This window comes from Ornithorhynchus anatinus, chromosome 5 (assembly GCF_004115215.2).
Source record: "Ornithorhynchus anatinus isolate Pmale09 chromosome 5, mOrnAna1.pri.v4, whole genome shotgun sequence".
Classification (NCBI taxonomy): domain Eukaryota; kingdom Metazoa; phylum Chordata; class Mammalia; order Monotremata; family Ornithorhynchidae; genus Ornithorhynchus; species Ornithorhynchus anatinus.
The window spans coordinates 58,430,967-58,445,515 of NC_041732.1; the positions used below are offsets into that span (position 1 = coordinate 58,430,967).

At 53.4% G+C, this 14,549-nt stretch overlaps 1 protein-coding gene across 1 annotated transcript in view; it reads left to right on the forward strand.

Moving 5' to 3' along the window:
• The first annotated feature begins 637 nt into the window (after positions 1-637).
• PLCH2 (phospholipase C eta 2) overlaps positions 638-14,549 on the forward strand; it is a 208,117-nt gene continuing 194,205 nt past the window's right edge. The window contains exon 1 of the mRNA XM_039912213.1: positions 638-845. The gene's annotated coding sequence lies outside the window, so the exon portion shown is untranslated. The remainder of the gene's footprint in view (positions 846-14,549) is intronic.

The following is a 14,549-nucleotide window of genomic DNA, read 5'->3' on the forward strand; positions in this document are numbered from 1 at the left end:
GACCTTTCACATTCTTATCCTGAGGCAGGCCTTAGTTTTTCCATTTTACAAAGGAGGAACTGAGGCCCAGAGAGGTTCAGTGAATTATCCAAGGTTGCACAGTGGGTCCATGGCAGAGCTGGAACTCGGATCCGGGTCTGAGGGCTTTCCACGGGACTAGGTGGCCCCTGCGTTGGGCCAGCATCCTGGTGAAGGACTAGGCCGGGCCCTCTCCCGCCCTTTATGCCGAGACCACCCGGGCCAGCCTCCTCCACCCAGGACTGACCCCGAGGGGCTCTCCTCATGAGCACTGTCCCGAGACGGCCTCCTCCGTGGCCCGGTCAGCCCGGCTCGCGGGGGAGGCCCCAGAGTGGCCCGAGGGAGCACCCGGCCCCCGCCACTGCCCGACATCCACCTCCCGTGTGCCAGTAGCCCGGGGGGTGGGGGTGGAGAGGGGCGGCCCTGTGCCGCCCGCCAGCTTTCTCCAGAAGCAGATGTTTCACCCTCAACCAGAAGAGCAGGTTTCTCAATTATCAAAAAGGAAAAGCGGAGCGGCAGCGAGAGGGGGGTGGGAGGAGGGCGGGGGCGGGGGAGCCTGGGCCGCTCATTCCTGCAGGAGCCGGTCAACACCCTCCGGGAGGCCGAGGCCGCCTCCTTCCACACCCGCCCGGTCCCCCGGGAGACGAGCCGTCGGACCGGGGGCCCCACACACGGGCAGAGCTGCGGCCACCGGCGGCGGGGGAGCCGGAGGCCAAGGCCAGGAGCCCCAGCAGCCCCCAGGAGGCCCCGGCGGCCATCTCCCCTCCCTGTCCGTCCCCACCGGTTCCCTGCGGAGGTCTGTCAGCCGAGGCTGGACCGGCGAACAGGTAGGCACGCCGCTTCCCCACCCCTCCTTGCCAGCCAGTTCTTCCTTCCTCTTCCTCGGCACACCTGGGGCCTCCTTGGAGGAGGCCTGGGAAGGGGGGCAAGAGTGGCGGGAAACTTCAGGGGCTCCAGCTGGCGGGAGGGGCGGGAGAGGGGCCTTTGGCTGGGGTCGGGGGGACCCTCCTTCATGTCCCCTCCAACTGGCCGGGCTATTTTTAACTGGGAGGCCGCGTCCAGCCCTGCCAGTGAGGATCATTCATCACCCGACTGCCCAACTCTCAGCCGGGGCTGGGGGCCAGTCTGGAGTCCTGTCTGGCACCCGGTCTGAGGACTGTTGTGCGGGACATTCTGGGAGACATTCTGGGGGCTGGTCCAGAGACATGTTGGGGGTCATTCAGGGGGCTGTTCTGGGGAGGGTCATTGTAGGGCTCATTCTGGGGGCCATTTGGGGGGCCATTCTAGGGGCCTTTCCAAGGGCCATTCTGTAGGACGTTCTGGATCCACTGTAGGGGCTGTTTTGGGGCAATTCCAGGGCCGATTCGAGGGCCAGTTTGGGAGCCACTGAGGAGGGTTGTCTGGGGGCCTTTTCCAGGACCTGATCTGTGGGCTGTTCTGGAGCTGTTCTGGGGGTCGGTCTGGGGACCATTCTGGGAGTCATTCTAGGGGCCGTTTTGGGGGCCATTTGGAGGCCGTTCTGGGGGATGTTATTGAGGCTGTTCCAGGGGCCATTCTGGAGGCCGTTCTAGGGTCTGTCTGGGGACCGTTCTGGAGGCCATTCCCGAGGCCGTTCTGGAGGCCGTTCTGGGGGTCATTCTGGAAACAAGTACCAGAGGCCATTCTCGAGGCGTGGAGGGCAGGTCCGGGGGATATTCTGGAGGCTGTTCTGAGGCCCATTTCTGGGGCTATTCTGGGGGACAGTCCGGAGGCTGGGCCGGGGTCATTCTGGTGGCCAAGCTGGGGCCAGCGATCTAGCAGCAGAGATGATGGTTGGGGGTCGGCGGAGCACTGATACAGTTTGGAACCAAGGCTGGGGGTTGGAGGTCGGCAGAGCACTGATACAGTTTAGAACCGGGTTTGAGAGGAGATAGAGGACAATGTGGCCTTGTCGGAAAAGCACAGAGCTGGGATTCAGGAAACCAGGATTCTAAGCCTCAGCTCCGTCACTGGCCTTCCAGGTGGCCTTGGGTAAGCCACTTCACCTCTCTGAGCCTCTCCTGTAAAAGGGGCTCTCCCTCCCCTAGAGCCTTGTGTGGGACAGGAGCGGGGAACCAATCATCCTGTACTGATGATTGTATTGTGCTTCACAGAGAGTAAGTGTTTAAGAAGCATTGTGAGTTCGTAGGGGCAGAGCCCCGTCCCAACCAAACCACTTCTGCTGCGGGGAGGGGCCGGGGGGGCAGGAAAAAGGAGTTCTGTGACCTCCCCTCCCGCTCCCACACCCTCTGCCAGGAAACCCAGAGGGGAGAAGTTGTTCCAGCCTGCTGGCAGCCACCAGGAATCCGGTTACAAGCGACGGGCAAAGTCCCCCAAGAAGCCAGAACCTTGATCTAGGTGTCTTAGAAAATTAATCTGGACCAGGTCCTGCTGGGACATAACATGGCTCTGGCACCTCTGGGCCCTGAAGTCTTAGACCTGGCATCTCTGGGTCCAGAAGGCAAGAGCCTTGGCATCTCTGGGGCCAGAAAGAAATAACCCTGGCACCTCTGGGACCAGATAGCACATAGCCCTGGCACCTCTTTCATGACCTACCCCTGCTTTCAATCTTGTTTGAGGAAGGAAGGAGGGAAGGACCACGTGGGAAGCCAAACTCTCAATCTGGGAGAAGCAAAGGCAGCATGTGGAAGCGGATAGAGCCTGGCCCTGGGAGTCAGAAGGACCTGGGTTCTAGTCCCGGTTCCACCCCTTGTCTGCTCTGTGACCTTGGACAAGTCACTTCACTTCTCTGGTCCTCAGTTCCCTCATCTGTAAAATGGGGTTTACAACTGTGAGCCCCATGTGGGACATAGACTGTATCCAACCTGATGCGGTCCTTGTATTACCTAGTATCTCCCTCAGCTCTTAGAAAAAAGTGCCTGGCACATAGTAAGCACTGAACAGATCCCTGCTCTGCCACTTGTCAGCTGTGTGACTGTGGGCAAGTCACTTAACTTCTCTGTGCTTCTCTGTCACTTAACTTTCCCTCATCTGTAAAATGGGGATTAACTGAGAGCCTCACGTGGGACAACCTGATGACCCTGTATCTCCCCCAGTGCTTAGAACAGTGCTTGGCACATAGTAAGCGCTTAACAAATACCAACATTATTATACCATAAAAAAAAAGATAGCAGAAAAAGTAGGGGTTGCTCCCACCCAGGCATGCATCTGGCTGCCCGTCCCTCCCCGGAGGAGGCGGCCGGCCCCGATGGAGGAGAAAGGTTTTAGCTGTCCCAGAGGAGCCAGGCGCCTACACGCAAGGAATGCAGTCCCTCCGAACAAGGCTCTGCTGTCCGGATCCCGGGCCCGCGCCCCCGCAAGGCCTGAAGAGCAGCCCGGGGGCTCGGCCCTGACTGGGGCCGTGGAGCAGGAGGAGGAGGAGGAGGAGGTGGAAGATCTGATTAGGAGGAAGGGGAGAGGTCACTGACAGCCTTATTCCCTGTTCTGTGCGGGGAAAGGGGGAAGGCTGAGTGATGGACTCTTCCCCTCCCCAGGCTGGGTTGGACTGAGGGTTAGAGACCCCCCAGAGCGGGGCTGGGAAGGAGACGCTTCCGGGAGGGAGGGGGGCTTTGGAAATAATAATAATAATAATAATGTTGGTATTTGTTAAGCGCTTACTAGGTGCCGAGCACTGTTCTAAGCGCTGGGGGAGATACAGGGTGATCGGTTTGTCCCACGTGGGGCTCACACACTTTTAATCCCCATTCTACAGATGAGGGAACTGAGGCACAGAGAAGTTAAGTGACTTGCCCACAGTCACACAGCTGACAAGTGGCAGAGCCGGGAGTCGAACTCATGACCTCTGACTCCGAAGCCCAGGCTCTTTCCACTGAGCCACGCTGCTTCTCCAATGAGAGGGCTATCACGCTTGGACAGTTTTCCACTACTCCTTGACCCCCGTGACCCCTGGCAGCAAATTCCCAACTGGGCCCTGGTGGTCCCTGGCTTGAGACCTGGGGGAAGGCCTGAGGGGGTGGGGCCTTAGAGGGTGGAGCCTGATGGGTGGGGTCTAAGGGGTGGGACCTGAGGGCTTGCTACAATAGGGGTCTCTGCCAGTGAGGGGGGCTTTGGAACCAGCTTCGCATCCCCTGCGGACCACAGGACCTGACACCGTCATCGTCCCCCCATCCCTGGAATAATGCAGACTGCACCTAATACTAATAATGATGACTGTGGTATTTGTTAAGCACTTACTATGTGCCAAGTACTGTACTAAGCACTGGGGTGGGGACAAGATAATCAGGTTGGTCATGGTCCCTGGTTCACACGGGGCTTACAATTGGGACAAGCTAATCAGGTTGGTCACGGTCCCTGGCTCACACGGGGCTTACAGTCTAAGTAGGGGGAAGAGCAGGAAATAAATCCCCATTTTATAGAGAAGTAGCATGACCTAGAGTATAGAGCACAGGCCTGAGAGTCAGAAGGACCTGGGTTCTAATCCTGGCTCTGCCGCTCGTCTGCCATGTGGCCTTGGGCAAGTCTCTTAACTTCTCTGTGTCACAGTTACTTCATATGTAAAAATGGGGAATAATGCCATGTGGGGCAAGGACTGTGTCCAACCTATCTTGTAACTACCCTAGTGCTTAGTACAGTGCCTGGCACATAGTAAGCACTTAATACCGTTAAAAAAAAAGATGAAGGAACAGAGGCACAGAAAAGTGAATAGAGTCACCCAGTGTCACACAGCAGGTGGAGGGCAGAGCTGAGATTAGAACAAACACTGAAAAAAAAAGTCCTCTGACTCCCAGGCCCAGGCTCTTTCCACTTGGTCATACTGCTTTTCAACAAATGCCATGATTATTATTATTATCATTATTATTATTACATATGCAGAGCATTGTACCAAGTGTTTACTCTTAGCAAAGTCCTTTCCTAGGCACCAGCAGTGTGCCATATTGGATGCACTGAGTGTTGATTGTATACAGAGCACTTGTGTACTGAGCACTTACTCTGGGGAGAGCATTGAACTGAGTGTCATTCATTTGCAGAAGGCTATACTGGGTGCCCCCAGCACTTATGTAAGTATTTGCAATTTATTTATTTAAATTGATGACTGTCTTCCCCCTTCTAGACTGTAAGCTCATTTTGGGGAGGGAATGTGTCTGTTTATTGTTGTATTGTACTCTCCCAAGCACTCAGTACAGTGCTCTGCATACAGAAAGAGCTCAAAAATAGGATTGAATGAATGAATATTCCAGGGAGAACACTGTATTGAGCATCTTCTGGGTGCAGAGCACCGCACTGGGTGTTGGTTGTGCATGGAGCACCATAATGAGTGTCAATTGTGTGCAGAGTGCTAAACTTGACATCTACTCTGTGCAAAGTGCTGTACTGAACACCTGCTGTGTGCAGAGCACTCTGCTAGGACTTGGGGAATAGAAGAGTGTAGGATATTTGAGCCCCACTGTGAAGAAAGAGCAGATAGCCCGATGAGGGAAGCATAAATGAGTGGAAATGCAGTATTTAAAAAAAATACTTAGATTGGAAGTGCCAATGGGGACAGAGACTGAGTATCTTATATCTACTCCAGTGCTTACTATACCTTTTTTAATGGTATTTCTTAAGCTCTTACTATGTACCAGACACTGTTCAAAGCGTTGAGGTAGATACAAGGTAGTCAGGTTGGACACAGTCCCTGTCCCACGTGGGGCTCGTAGTCTTAATTCCCATTTTCCATATGAGGGAACTGAGCACCAGAGAAGTGAAGTGAGTTGCCCAAGTTCACGCAGCAGACAAGTGGCGGAACTGGGACTGGAACCCAGGTCCTTCTGATTCCCCGGCTCATGTTCTAGCCACTGGGCCATGCCTAAGTGCTTCAGAAATACCATACTGACAACCATAATAATAACACAATAACGAACAGAGAAATCAACAAACACACCAAGGGACAATGAAGTCGGGAAAACGGCGAGACCCAGAAGGTGGGATGCTTCAACCCGGGAAGCCCTCCTGGAGGAGGTGGCTTTGTAGGAAGGTTTTGAAGGATGGAAGGAATGTGGGGTAAGTAGCCAAGCTGAATGGGAAGGCAGGCTTGAGAGTCCCCTCTCCTCCCTGCAGGTGGGTATCTGACTGGGGTCCCCCCACCCAGAGTTGTGGATCCCTCCCCTCCTGCACTTCTGCAACTTAGTACAGTGTTCTGCACGCAGTAAGCACTCGATAAATACGGTTGAATGAACTGATCACCTTGGACCTGTGCAGACAGCCACGGCCACATACACTTAATGGGGATTCAATCCCTGTTCTCCCTCCTCGGGGTGTTTGCCCATCCATCTCCGCTTCAAACAAAAACTCCTCAGCATTGGCCTTAAAGCAGTCCACCCCCTTGCCCCCTCCTACCTCACCTCGCTTGTCTCTTTCATCCCAGCCCATATATTTGGCTCCTCTTGTGCTAACCTTCTCACTGTGCCTCCACCTCGCCTGCCTCACCGCCGACCCCTGCCCATGTCCTGCCTCTGGCCTGGAACGGCCTCTCTCCTCAAATCGACAGACAATGACTCTCCCCTCCATTCAAAGCTTTATTGAAGGCACATCTCCTCCAAGAGGCTTTCCCAGACTAAATCTCACCTTTCCTCATCTCCCACTGCCTTCTGTGTCTCCCTGACCTGCTCCCTTTGCTCTTCTCCTCTCCCAGCCCCACAGCATTCAGCACATATCTGTCATTTATTTATCTGTATTGATGTCTGTCTCCCCCTGTGTAGACTGTGAGCTTGTTGTGGGCAGGGAATATGTCTGTTTATTGTTGTTCTGTGCTCTCGCAAGCACTTAGTAAGGTGCTCTGCACACAGTAAGCGCTCAATAAATACGAATGAATTAATGAGTGTCAGTGACTTGGCTGTGGTCCCTGGCATCTCCTCTGTCCACTAGGTCATGCTGCCTTCAGAGTAGCTCACCGTGGAGTCCCGGGGACATGAAGCGATCTCCTTCAGCTGTCTCTCTGTGGCCAGTCTATCCCCAAATACCCAGGGGTTTGCCTCAGCTCGGGGCTGAATACCACATAGCCCAGGGAAGATGGAGTGGGGAGAGGGTGCCCGGCAATCTGGCTGCTCCCCATTGTCCCCCACTGCTCCCTTCCCAGGCTTGGCCAGAGGTGGTCTTCATGCTCCTTTGCCACTCTCTCTCTCTCTCTCTCTCTGGGTTGAGGTTGTGAGGCTGAGTCCCTGATACCAGGTCTCCAGGTTCCCTGGAAAGAAGCAGTGTGGTCTAGTGGATAGAGCACAGGCCTGGGACTGGGACACAGACAGGCCTGGGATTCTAACCCCAGCTCCACTACTTGTCTGCTACGGAGAAGTCACTTCACTTTTCTGGTCGTCAGTTCCCTCATCTGTAAAATGGAGATTAAGACTGTTAGCCCCATGCGGGACAAGGACTATGTCCAACCCGATTAGGTTCTGTTACCCAAGTGCTTAGTACACTGTCTTGCACATAGTAAGCAATTAACAAATACCATCCTTGAGACAGTAAACTAGTGTGGGCCGAGTATGTATCTGTTTGTTATTGTATTGTACTCTCCCAAGCGCTTAGTACGGAGCTCTGCACACTATAAGCACTCAATAAATACGATTGAATGAATGAATGAGTGAATATTATTATTAAGCATCACTGAGTCCCGGCCAAGACCCGGGGCCACTTTACCATCTGCTGGGAGCCAGACCCGAGCAAGGGCTGGGGGACTCCTGGATCCTGGCCCAGGCTGGCACGTGGTGCTCCTGGAAACTGTCTGGCCCGAGCTGAGCCCAGGGTGTGGGTAGATGCCTCCCACAGCCTGACCCAGGCCAGTGCATGGTGCCCCACAGGTGCTACCCGGGCTGGGGTCAACGACCTCTGCAGCTGGGATGCACAGAGTGAAAGGGCAGAAACAAGGCCTTCTCGGCCACTATTCAGGCCAGCCAGAGTCCACCCGGCGGTGGTGGAGGAAACAATGGTTCCGGCCATGCAGAAATGGGCACAGTGGACTCCCCACAGTTGCCCCCCACAGCTAGGGGTCCAGGGGATACGACTCTCACCACCACCCCTCAGAGCAGCTCCGAGGCCCCCAGCTTGGCCCTGACCCTGGGCACGTCACCTTCTCTGGGGGAGAGGTTGTGGTCACTAGTGAGGGACAGGCAGGGCTTCAGGCCCCGGCCTTCCCGGGGGCAGGAGACCATCCTCCCAACAGAGGGCACCGGTACGGTGACTCTAAGGGAGAGTCCTGCCAAAGCCTTCTGCAGGAACTATGCCAAAAGATGGGACCTGCAGGGTGCCCTGTTCTCCAGGGGAACACCCTCCCAACCTGTCCCTCTCGCCCCGGCAGTAAGATGTGGGGAAAAGAAGCCCAGATGGAGCATAGCAGTGGCCAGAAAATGCATGCTCTGACCCTGAGCTTTCCATGAAACTCCATCAGTGGAGTCCAGCCTCCAGCCTGCCTAACCACTCACTTCGGCCTCTGACTGGATGTTTGGTTTGGGATGGCGGGTGGAGCCGAGGGGTGCCCTTGACGGCAGATGTCCTCCAACTCCCTCGCTGAGCCTGGGGGTGGGGACAGTGTGGAGATCTGGCCGGCTCTTGAAGTCAGGGCCAGGGAGGCCCAAAATGGGGGAGGGAGGAGGACAAGGCTGAAGGGAGGGGAGGGAAAGAGGAGACTGGGCTCTCTACCTGTCCTTTCCCAGCCAGGCTAGGCAGCCTCCTCCTATTATTTTTTATTGAGCGCTCACTGTGTGCAAAGAACTGTACTAAGCGCTTGGGAGAATACAATACAATAAACAGACACATTCCCTGGCCAAGATGAGCTTACAATCTAAACGGGGGAGGCAGACATCAATATAAATAAATAAATTACAGTCATAAGAGATATAAGTCTCTGTCTTCCCACCTATAGAGCGGTCTTGGTCCAGATAATGGGGTGAACGCAACTGCAGCCTTGGCGTCGAAGTGCTGGAGCATCCCCTCCCAGAGGCCCTCAGAGGGTCAGCTGGGCTGTGCTGGGTTGGGTGGACTGGGCCGGGTGGACTGGGTGGCTGCACGGATCTGGTGGACTGGATTGACTGAGCTGGGCTTGGCTGGACTGGGCTGGGTGGACTGGGCTTGGTTGCACTGGACTGGGTGAACTGGGTTAATAATAATAATAATAATGGTGGTATTTGTTAAGTGCTTATTATGTGCCAAGCACTGTTCTAAGTGCTGGGGTAGATGCAAGGTAATCAGGTTGTCCCACATGGGGCTCACAGTCTTATTCCCCATTTTACAGATGAGGGAACTGAGACATAGAGAAGTTAAGTGATTTGCCTAAAGTCACACAGCAGACAAGTGGCAGCAGTGGGATTAGAACCCACATCCTCTGATGAACCCACATCCTCTGACTCCCAAACCCGTGCTCTTTCCATTAAGCCGCGCTGTTTCTCTGGGTTGAGTGGACTGGACTGGCTGGGCCGAGTGGACTGGACCTGGCTGTGCTGGGCTGGATGAATAGGTTTGGGGGAGTGGACTGGGTGGACTGGGCTTGGCTGCGTTGGGGTGGGTGGATTGGGTTGAGGGAACTAGGCTGGGCTGGGTTGGGCCAGGTGGACTGGGTAAATTGACTGGCCTGGGTGTCCGAGATTGAGTGAACTGGACCGAATGCACTGGGTTGAGTGGACTGGACTGTACTGGGCCTGGTGAACTGGACTAGATGGATTGCGCTGGGTAGAAGATGAGACAACCAGGCTGGGACACCTCCTGTGAGAAGTAGCATAGCTTAGTGGAAAGAGCACGGGCTTGGGAGTCAGAGGATGTGGGTTCTAATCCACCTCTGCCACTTGTCAGCTGTGTGACCTTGGGCAAGTCATTTAACTTCTCTGTGCCTCGGTTACCTCGTCTGTAAAATGGGGATTAAGAGTGTGAGCCCCACGTGGGACAACTTGATTACCCTGTATCTACCCCAGTGCTTAGAACAGTGCTTAGCACATAGTAAGCGCTTAACAAATACAAGCATTATTATTATTATCACCTCAAAACGTTACTGGAGTGTCCCATTATGGTCCCACAACTCACGGTCTTTGGAGAATGCAATTTCCATGCTCATTACCCTGCGGGCGAGCTCTCCCCCGTGGGGCCTTCCCGCTGTTTGGACATCCCTGAGCTCTGTCTTTATGACGAGGTTGCGAGCGACATTTTGCCCTCAGCCTCCTGTAGACAGCCCAAGCTGACCAGGTAAATGGCATCCCTCTTTTGGCCTTGCCGGGCTGAGGCTAGACAACTACTGGGCTGAGTGAGAAGCTCAGGGCCGCTCCTCCCCCGGGCCAGCTCCTCCTACCCAACTCCCACTCCACCCCAGCTTGCTCTCCTCGCTCCTCCCAAACCAACCTCCACACCACCCCGCCTCTCCACTCCCCACAACTCCCACCCATTACCCTCTTCCTCCCTCCTCAGATCTCCCCAGCCCCTGCCCTCCTCGCTCTCAAAGTCACCGCAGAGTCAACCTGACTCCTTCCTGGTCAGCTTGTCCCGTCATCCACCCCTTCACTCCTGGGCATAGCATGCCAATTATTTGTTTTGGGGCTGATCTACCTTTGCCCTTCCTCTTTTCCCGGTTTTATGCATGGCAATCTGGGTCCATCTGCCTCCCCCATTAGACTGATCGTCCCTTGAGAGCAGGGACTGTGTCTACTTTGTACTTTCTCAAGGTGTTGGTAGTATGCACTGCATAGTGTAGTGTGCAGAGTGTGTATAGTGTGCACACCTTATTTATTACCTACTCTTGATTGATTGACGCACTCAACACAGTTCTCTCTACCTGGTAGGTGGTTAAAGTAGTGCTGTGCATATAGTAGGTGCCCAGTACAGTGCTCTGCACAAGGAGGCTCTCAGTACAGGACTCTGCACAGAGTAGATGCTCAGTATAGTGCTTTAATAATGATAATAATATTAATGATAATGGTATCTGTTAAGCACTTACTATGTGCCAAGCACTGTTTTAAGCACTGGGGTAGACGCAAGGCAATCTGGTTGGATGCAGTCTCTGTCCCACATGGGGCTCTCAGTCTCAATCCCCGCTTTACAGATGAGATAGCTGAGGCACAGAGAAGTGAAGTGACTTGCCCAAGATCACACAGCAGACAAGTGGCGGAGCCAGAATTAGAACCCATGACCTCTGACTCTGACTCAGAGGCACTCAGCGCTGAGCTCCACATCGAGCAGGCGCCTTGTACGTCATCCACGGGCTTGGGAGTCAGAGGACGTGGGTTCTAAACCCAACTCCACCACTTGTCTGCTGTATGACCTTGGGCAAGCCAATTAACTTCTCTGTGCCTCAGTTACCTCATCTGTAAAATGGGGATTAAGACTGTGAGCCCCACATGGGACAATATGATTACCCTGTATCTACCCCAGTGCCTAGAACAGTGCTTGGCACAAAATAAGTGCTTAGCCAATACCATCATCATTATTATTATCTGAACCCAGAAAGCCATCAGTCCAGCTCTCTTCATGCTGCAGGCAACCAGTACAGTACTCTAATAATAATAATAATAATTGTGGTATTTGCTAAGTCCTTACCATGTGCCAGACACCATACTAAGCATTGGTCCTGGGCTCTGTCCACAGACGAGCCCAGTAAGTACTGATTGTCAACAATGATAAACTCTCCTCCCTGCCTTAATAGCACACCCTGATGATTTCTGATTCCTCTACCTCCCCAGACTCCCTGGAAGGAGGGGTGTGGAATGGTAGGGGTTTCTTGAAATCACCCAGGGGGTGGGGGAATTGGCCCGTGACCCCCACTAGCCAGGATTCCTTCCAGAAGGAGAATGCGAATGACACAGGGATGGCTCCTCCAGCCAGTCAAGTGGGCGTTTGTAAGGGTGACTTTGGTGATTGATTGATTGTGTGACCTATGGCTTAACTACTCCTGGCCTCAGATACCTTATCTGTAAATGGGGCAGGATTAAGACTGTGAGCCCCAGATGGGACATGGACTATGTCAATCAATCAATTAATCAATCATTTGTATTTATTGAGCACTTACTGTGTGCACCACAGTGTACAGTGTACAGTTGGGAGAGTACAATATAACAGAGTTGGTAGACACGTCCCCTGCCCACAGAGAGCTTACAGTCTAGGGGGTGAGGCAGACATAAACATAAATAAATAAAGGATATGGACATAAGTGTGCATCCAACCTGATTATCTTGTATCTACCCCAGTGCTTAGTACGGTGACTGGCATATAGTAAGCACTTTACAAATACCTTAAAAAAGGCCATCAGCAGCCCAGTGCGATGTTCAGCCGAGGCCAGCGGCAATGTCTAGCAGCAGAGGCCCAGCGGTGATGGCCAGCATTCATTCATTCATTCATTCATTCAATAGTATTTATTGAGCGCTTACTATGTGCAGAGTACTGTACTAAGTGCTTGGAATGTACAATTCGGCAGCAGATAGACAATCCCTGCCCAAAGACGGGCTCACAGTCTAATGGGGGAGACAGAGAGCAGAGCAAAACAGAACAAAACAAAAACAAGACAACATTAGCAGAGGCAGCAGCAGTGACTACTGAGAGCTCACCTCCTCCAGGAGGCCTTCCCAGACTGACCCCCCCTTTCCCACTGCTCTCCCTCCCCTCCCCCTCCGCTCATCCCCCTTCCCCTCTCCTCAGCACTGTGCTCATTTGTATATATTATTTATTACTCTATTTATTTTGCTAATGAGGTGTACATCCCCTTGATTCTATTTATCTTGATGATGTTGTCTTGTTTTGTTTTGTTCTGTTTTGCTCTGCTGTCTGTCTCCCCCGATTAGACTGTGAGCCCATCATTGGGCAGAGATTGTCTCTGTTGCTGAATTGTCCATTCCAAGCGCTAAGTACAGTGCTCTGCACATAGTAAGCGCTCAATAAATACTATTCAATGAATGGCTAGCAGCAGAGGGTAGCAGAGGCCCAGCAGTGATGGTCAGCAGAGGCCAGCAGCGGTGTCTACAGCAGAGTCCCCGTAGTGGTGACCAACAGAGACCAGCAGCAGTGACTAACAGCAGAGGGTAGCAGAGGCCCAGCAGTGGAGTCTACCGCAGTAGCCCAACAGCGATGGTCAGTAATAATGTCGGTTTTTGTTAAGCGCTTACTATGTGCAGAGCACTGTTCTAAGCGCTGGGGTAGATACAGGGTAATCAGGTCATCCCACGTGAGCCTCACAGTTAATCCCCATTTTACAGATGAGGTAACTGAGGCATAGAGAAGTTAAGTGACTTGCCCATAGTCCCACAGCTGACAAGTGGCAGAGCCGGGATTCGAACCCATGACCTCTGACTCCCAAGCCCAGGCTCTTTCCACTGAGCCACGCTGCTTCTCTGGTATCTAACGGCAGAGGGGAGCAGAGGCCCAGTAGTAGTGGCCAGGAGAGGCCCAACAGTGACGATAGCAGAGGTCAGCAGCAAAGGTCAGGAGCAGCGGCCCGCTCTCTGGATACCGGACTGAGGCTGGACCTTTTCCCTGGTCTATTCCGTGACTGACTTTGGGCCATTCCTTGTCCGGCGATGGAGAGAGCTCCTCCACTTCCTGCCCTTTCCAGATGTTGCCCTTCTCATTGTGGCTGGCGCATAACAAGCTGATCACACCCACCCCTGCTCTCCCCAACTCCGGTGCTCAGCTCGGATCTAACCCCACTGTCAGTCAATCAGTGGTATCTATTGAGCGCTCACTGTGTGCAGAGCACAGTTCTAAATGCATGAGTGAGTAATAATAATAATGGTGGTATTTGTTAAGTGCTTACTATGTGCAGAGCACTGTTCTAAGCGCTGGGGTAGATACAGGGTAATCAGGATGTCCCACATGAGGCTCACAGTCTTGATCCCCATTTGACAGATGAGGTGACTGAGGCACAGAGAAGTTAAGTGACTTGCCCACAGTCACACCTGACAAGTGGCGGAGCCAGGATTCGAACCCATGACCTTTGACTCCCAAGCCCGTACTCTTTCCACTGAGCCACGCTGCTTCTCTACCACACAATAGGTCAGGAGAGAGGGACCATTAGTTATTCCAGCCTTACAATTAGAGGACCTCAAAATTGCCGGTCTTCCAAAGTTCCAATTAGGAAATCCCGCCTGATCAAGTCTCCAGAGTTCCATTTTTTTTTATAGTATTTGTTAGGTGCTTACTCCGTGCCAGGCTCTGTACTAAACGCTGAGGTACACAAGCTCATCAGTTTGGACACGATCCCTGACCCACATGGGGCTCACAGTCTTAAGCCTCATTTTGCAGTTGAGGTAACTGAGGCACAGAGAAGTGAAGTGATTTCATTCATTTATTTGGTGCGAGCCAGCAGAGGCCAGAAGCAGTGACCAGCCAAATCAGCAGCAGAGGCCAGCAGATGCCCAGCAGTGGTGGTCAGCAGAGGCAGCAGCAGTGGTTAGACCAGAGAGGGAAGCAGCATGGCCTAGTGGAGAGTCTAGGAGTCAGAGGACCTGGATTCTCATCCCAGCTCCCCCACTTGTCTGCTGTAGTGCAGTGCTCTGCACATAGTAAGCGCTCAATCAATCCCGTGCTCTGCACGTAGCGCTCAAGAAATGTAA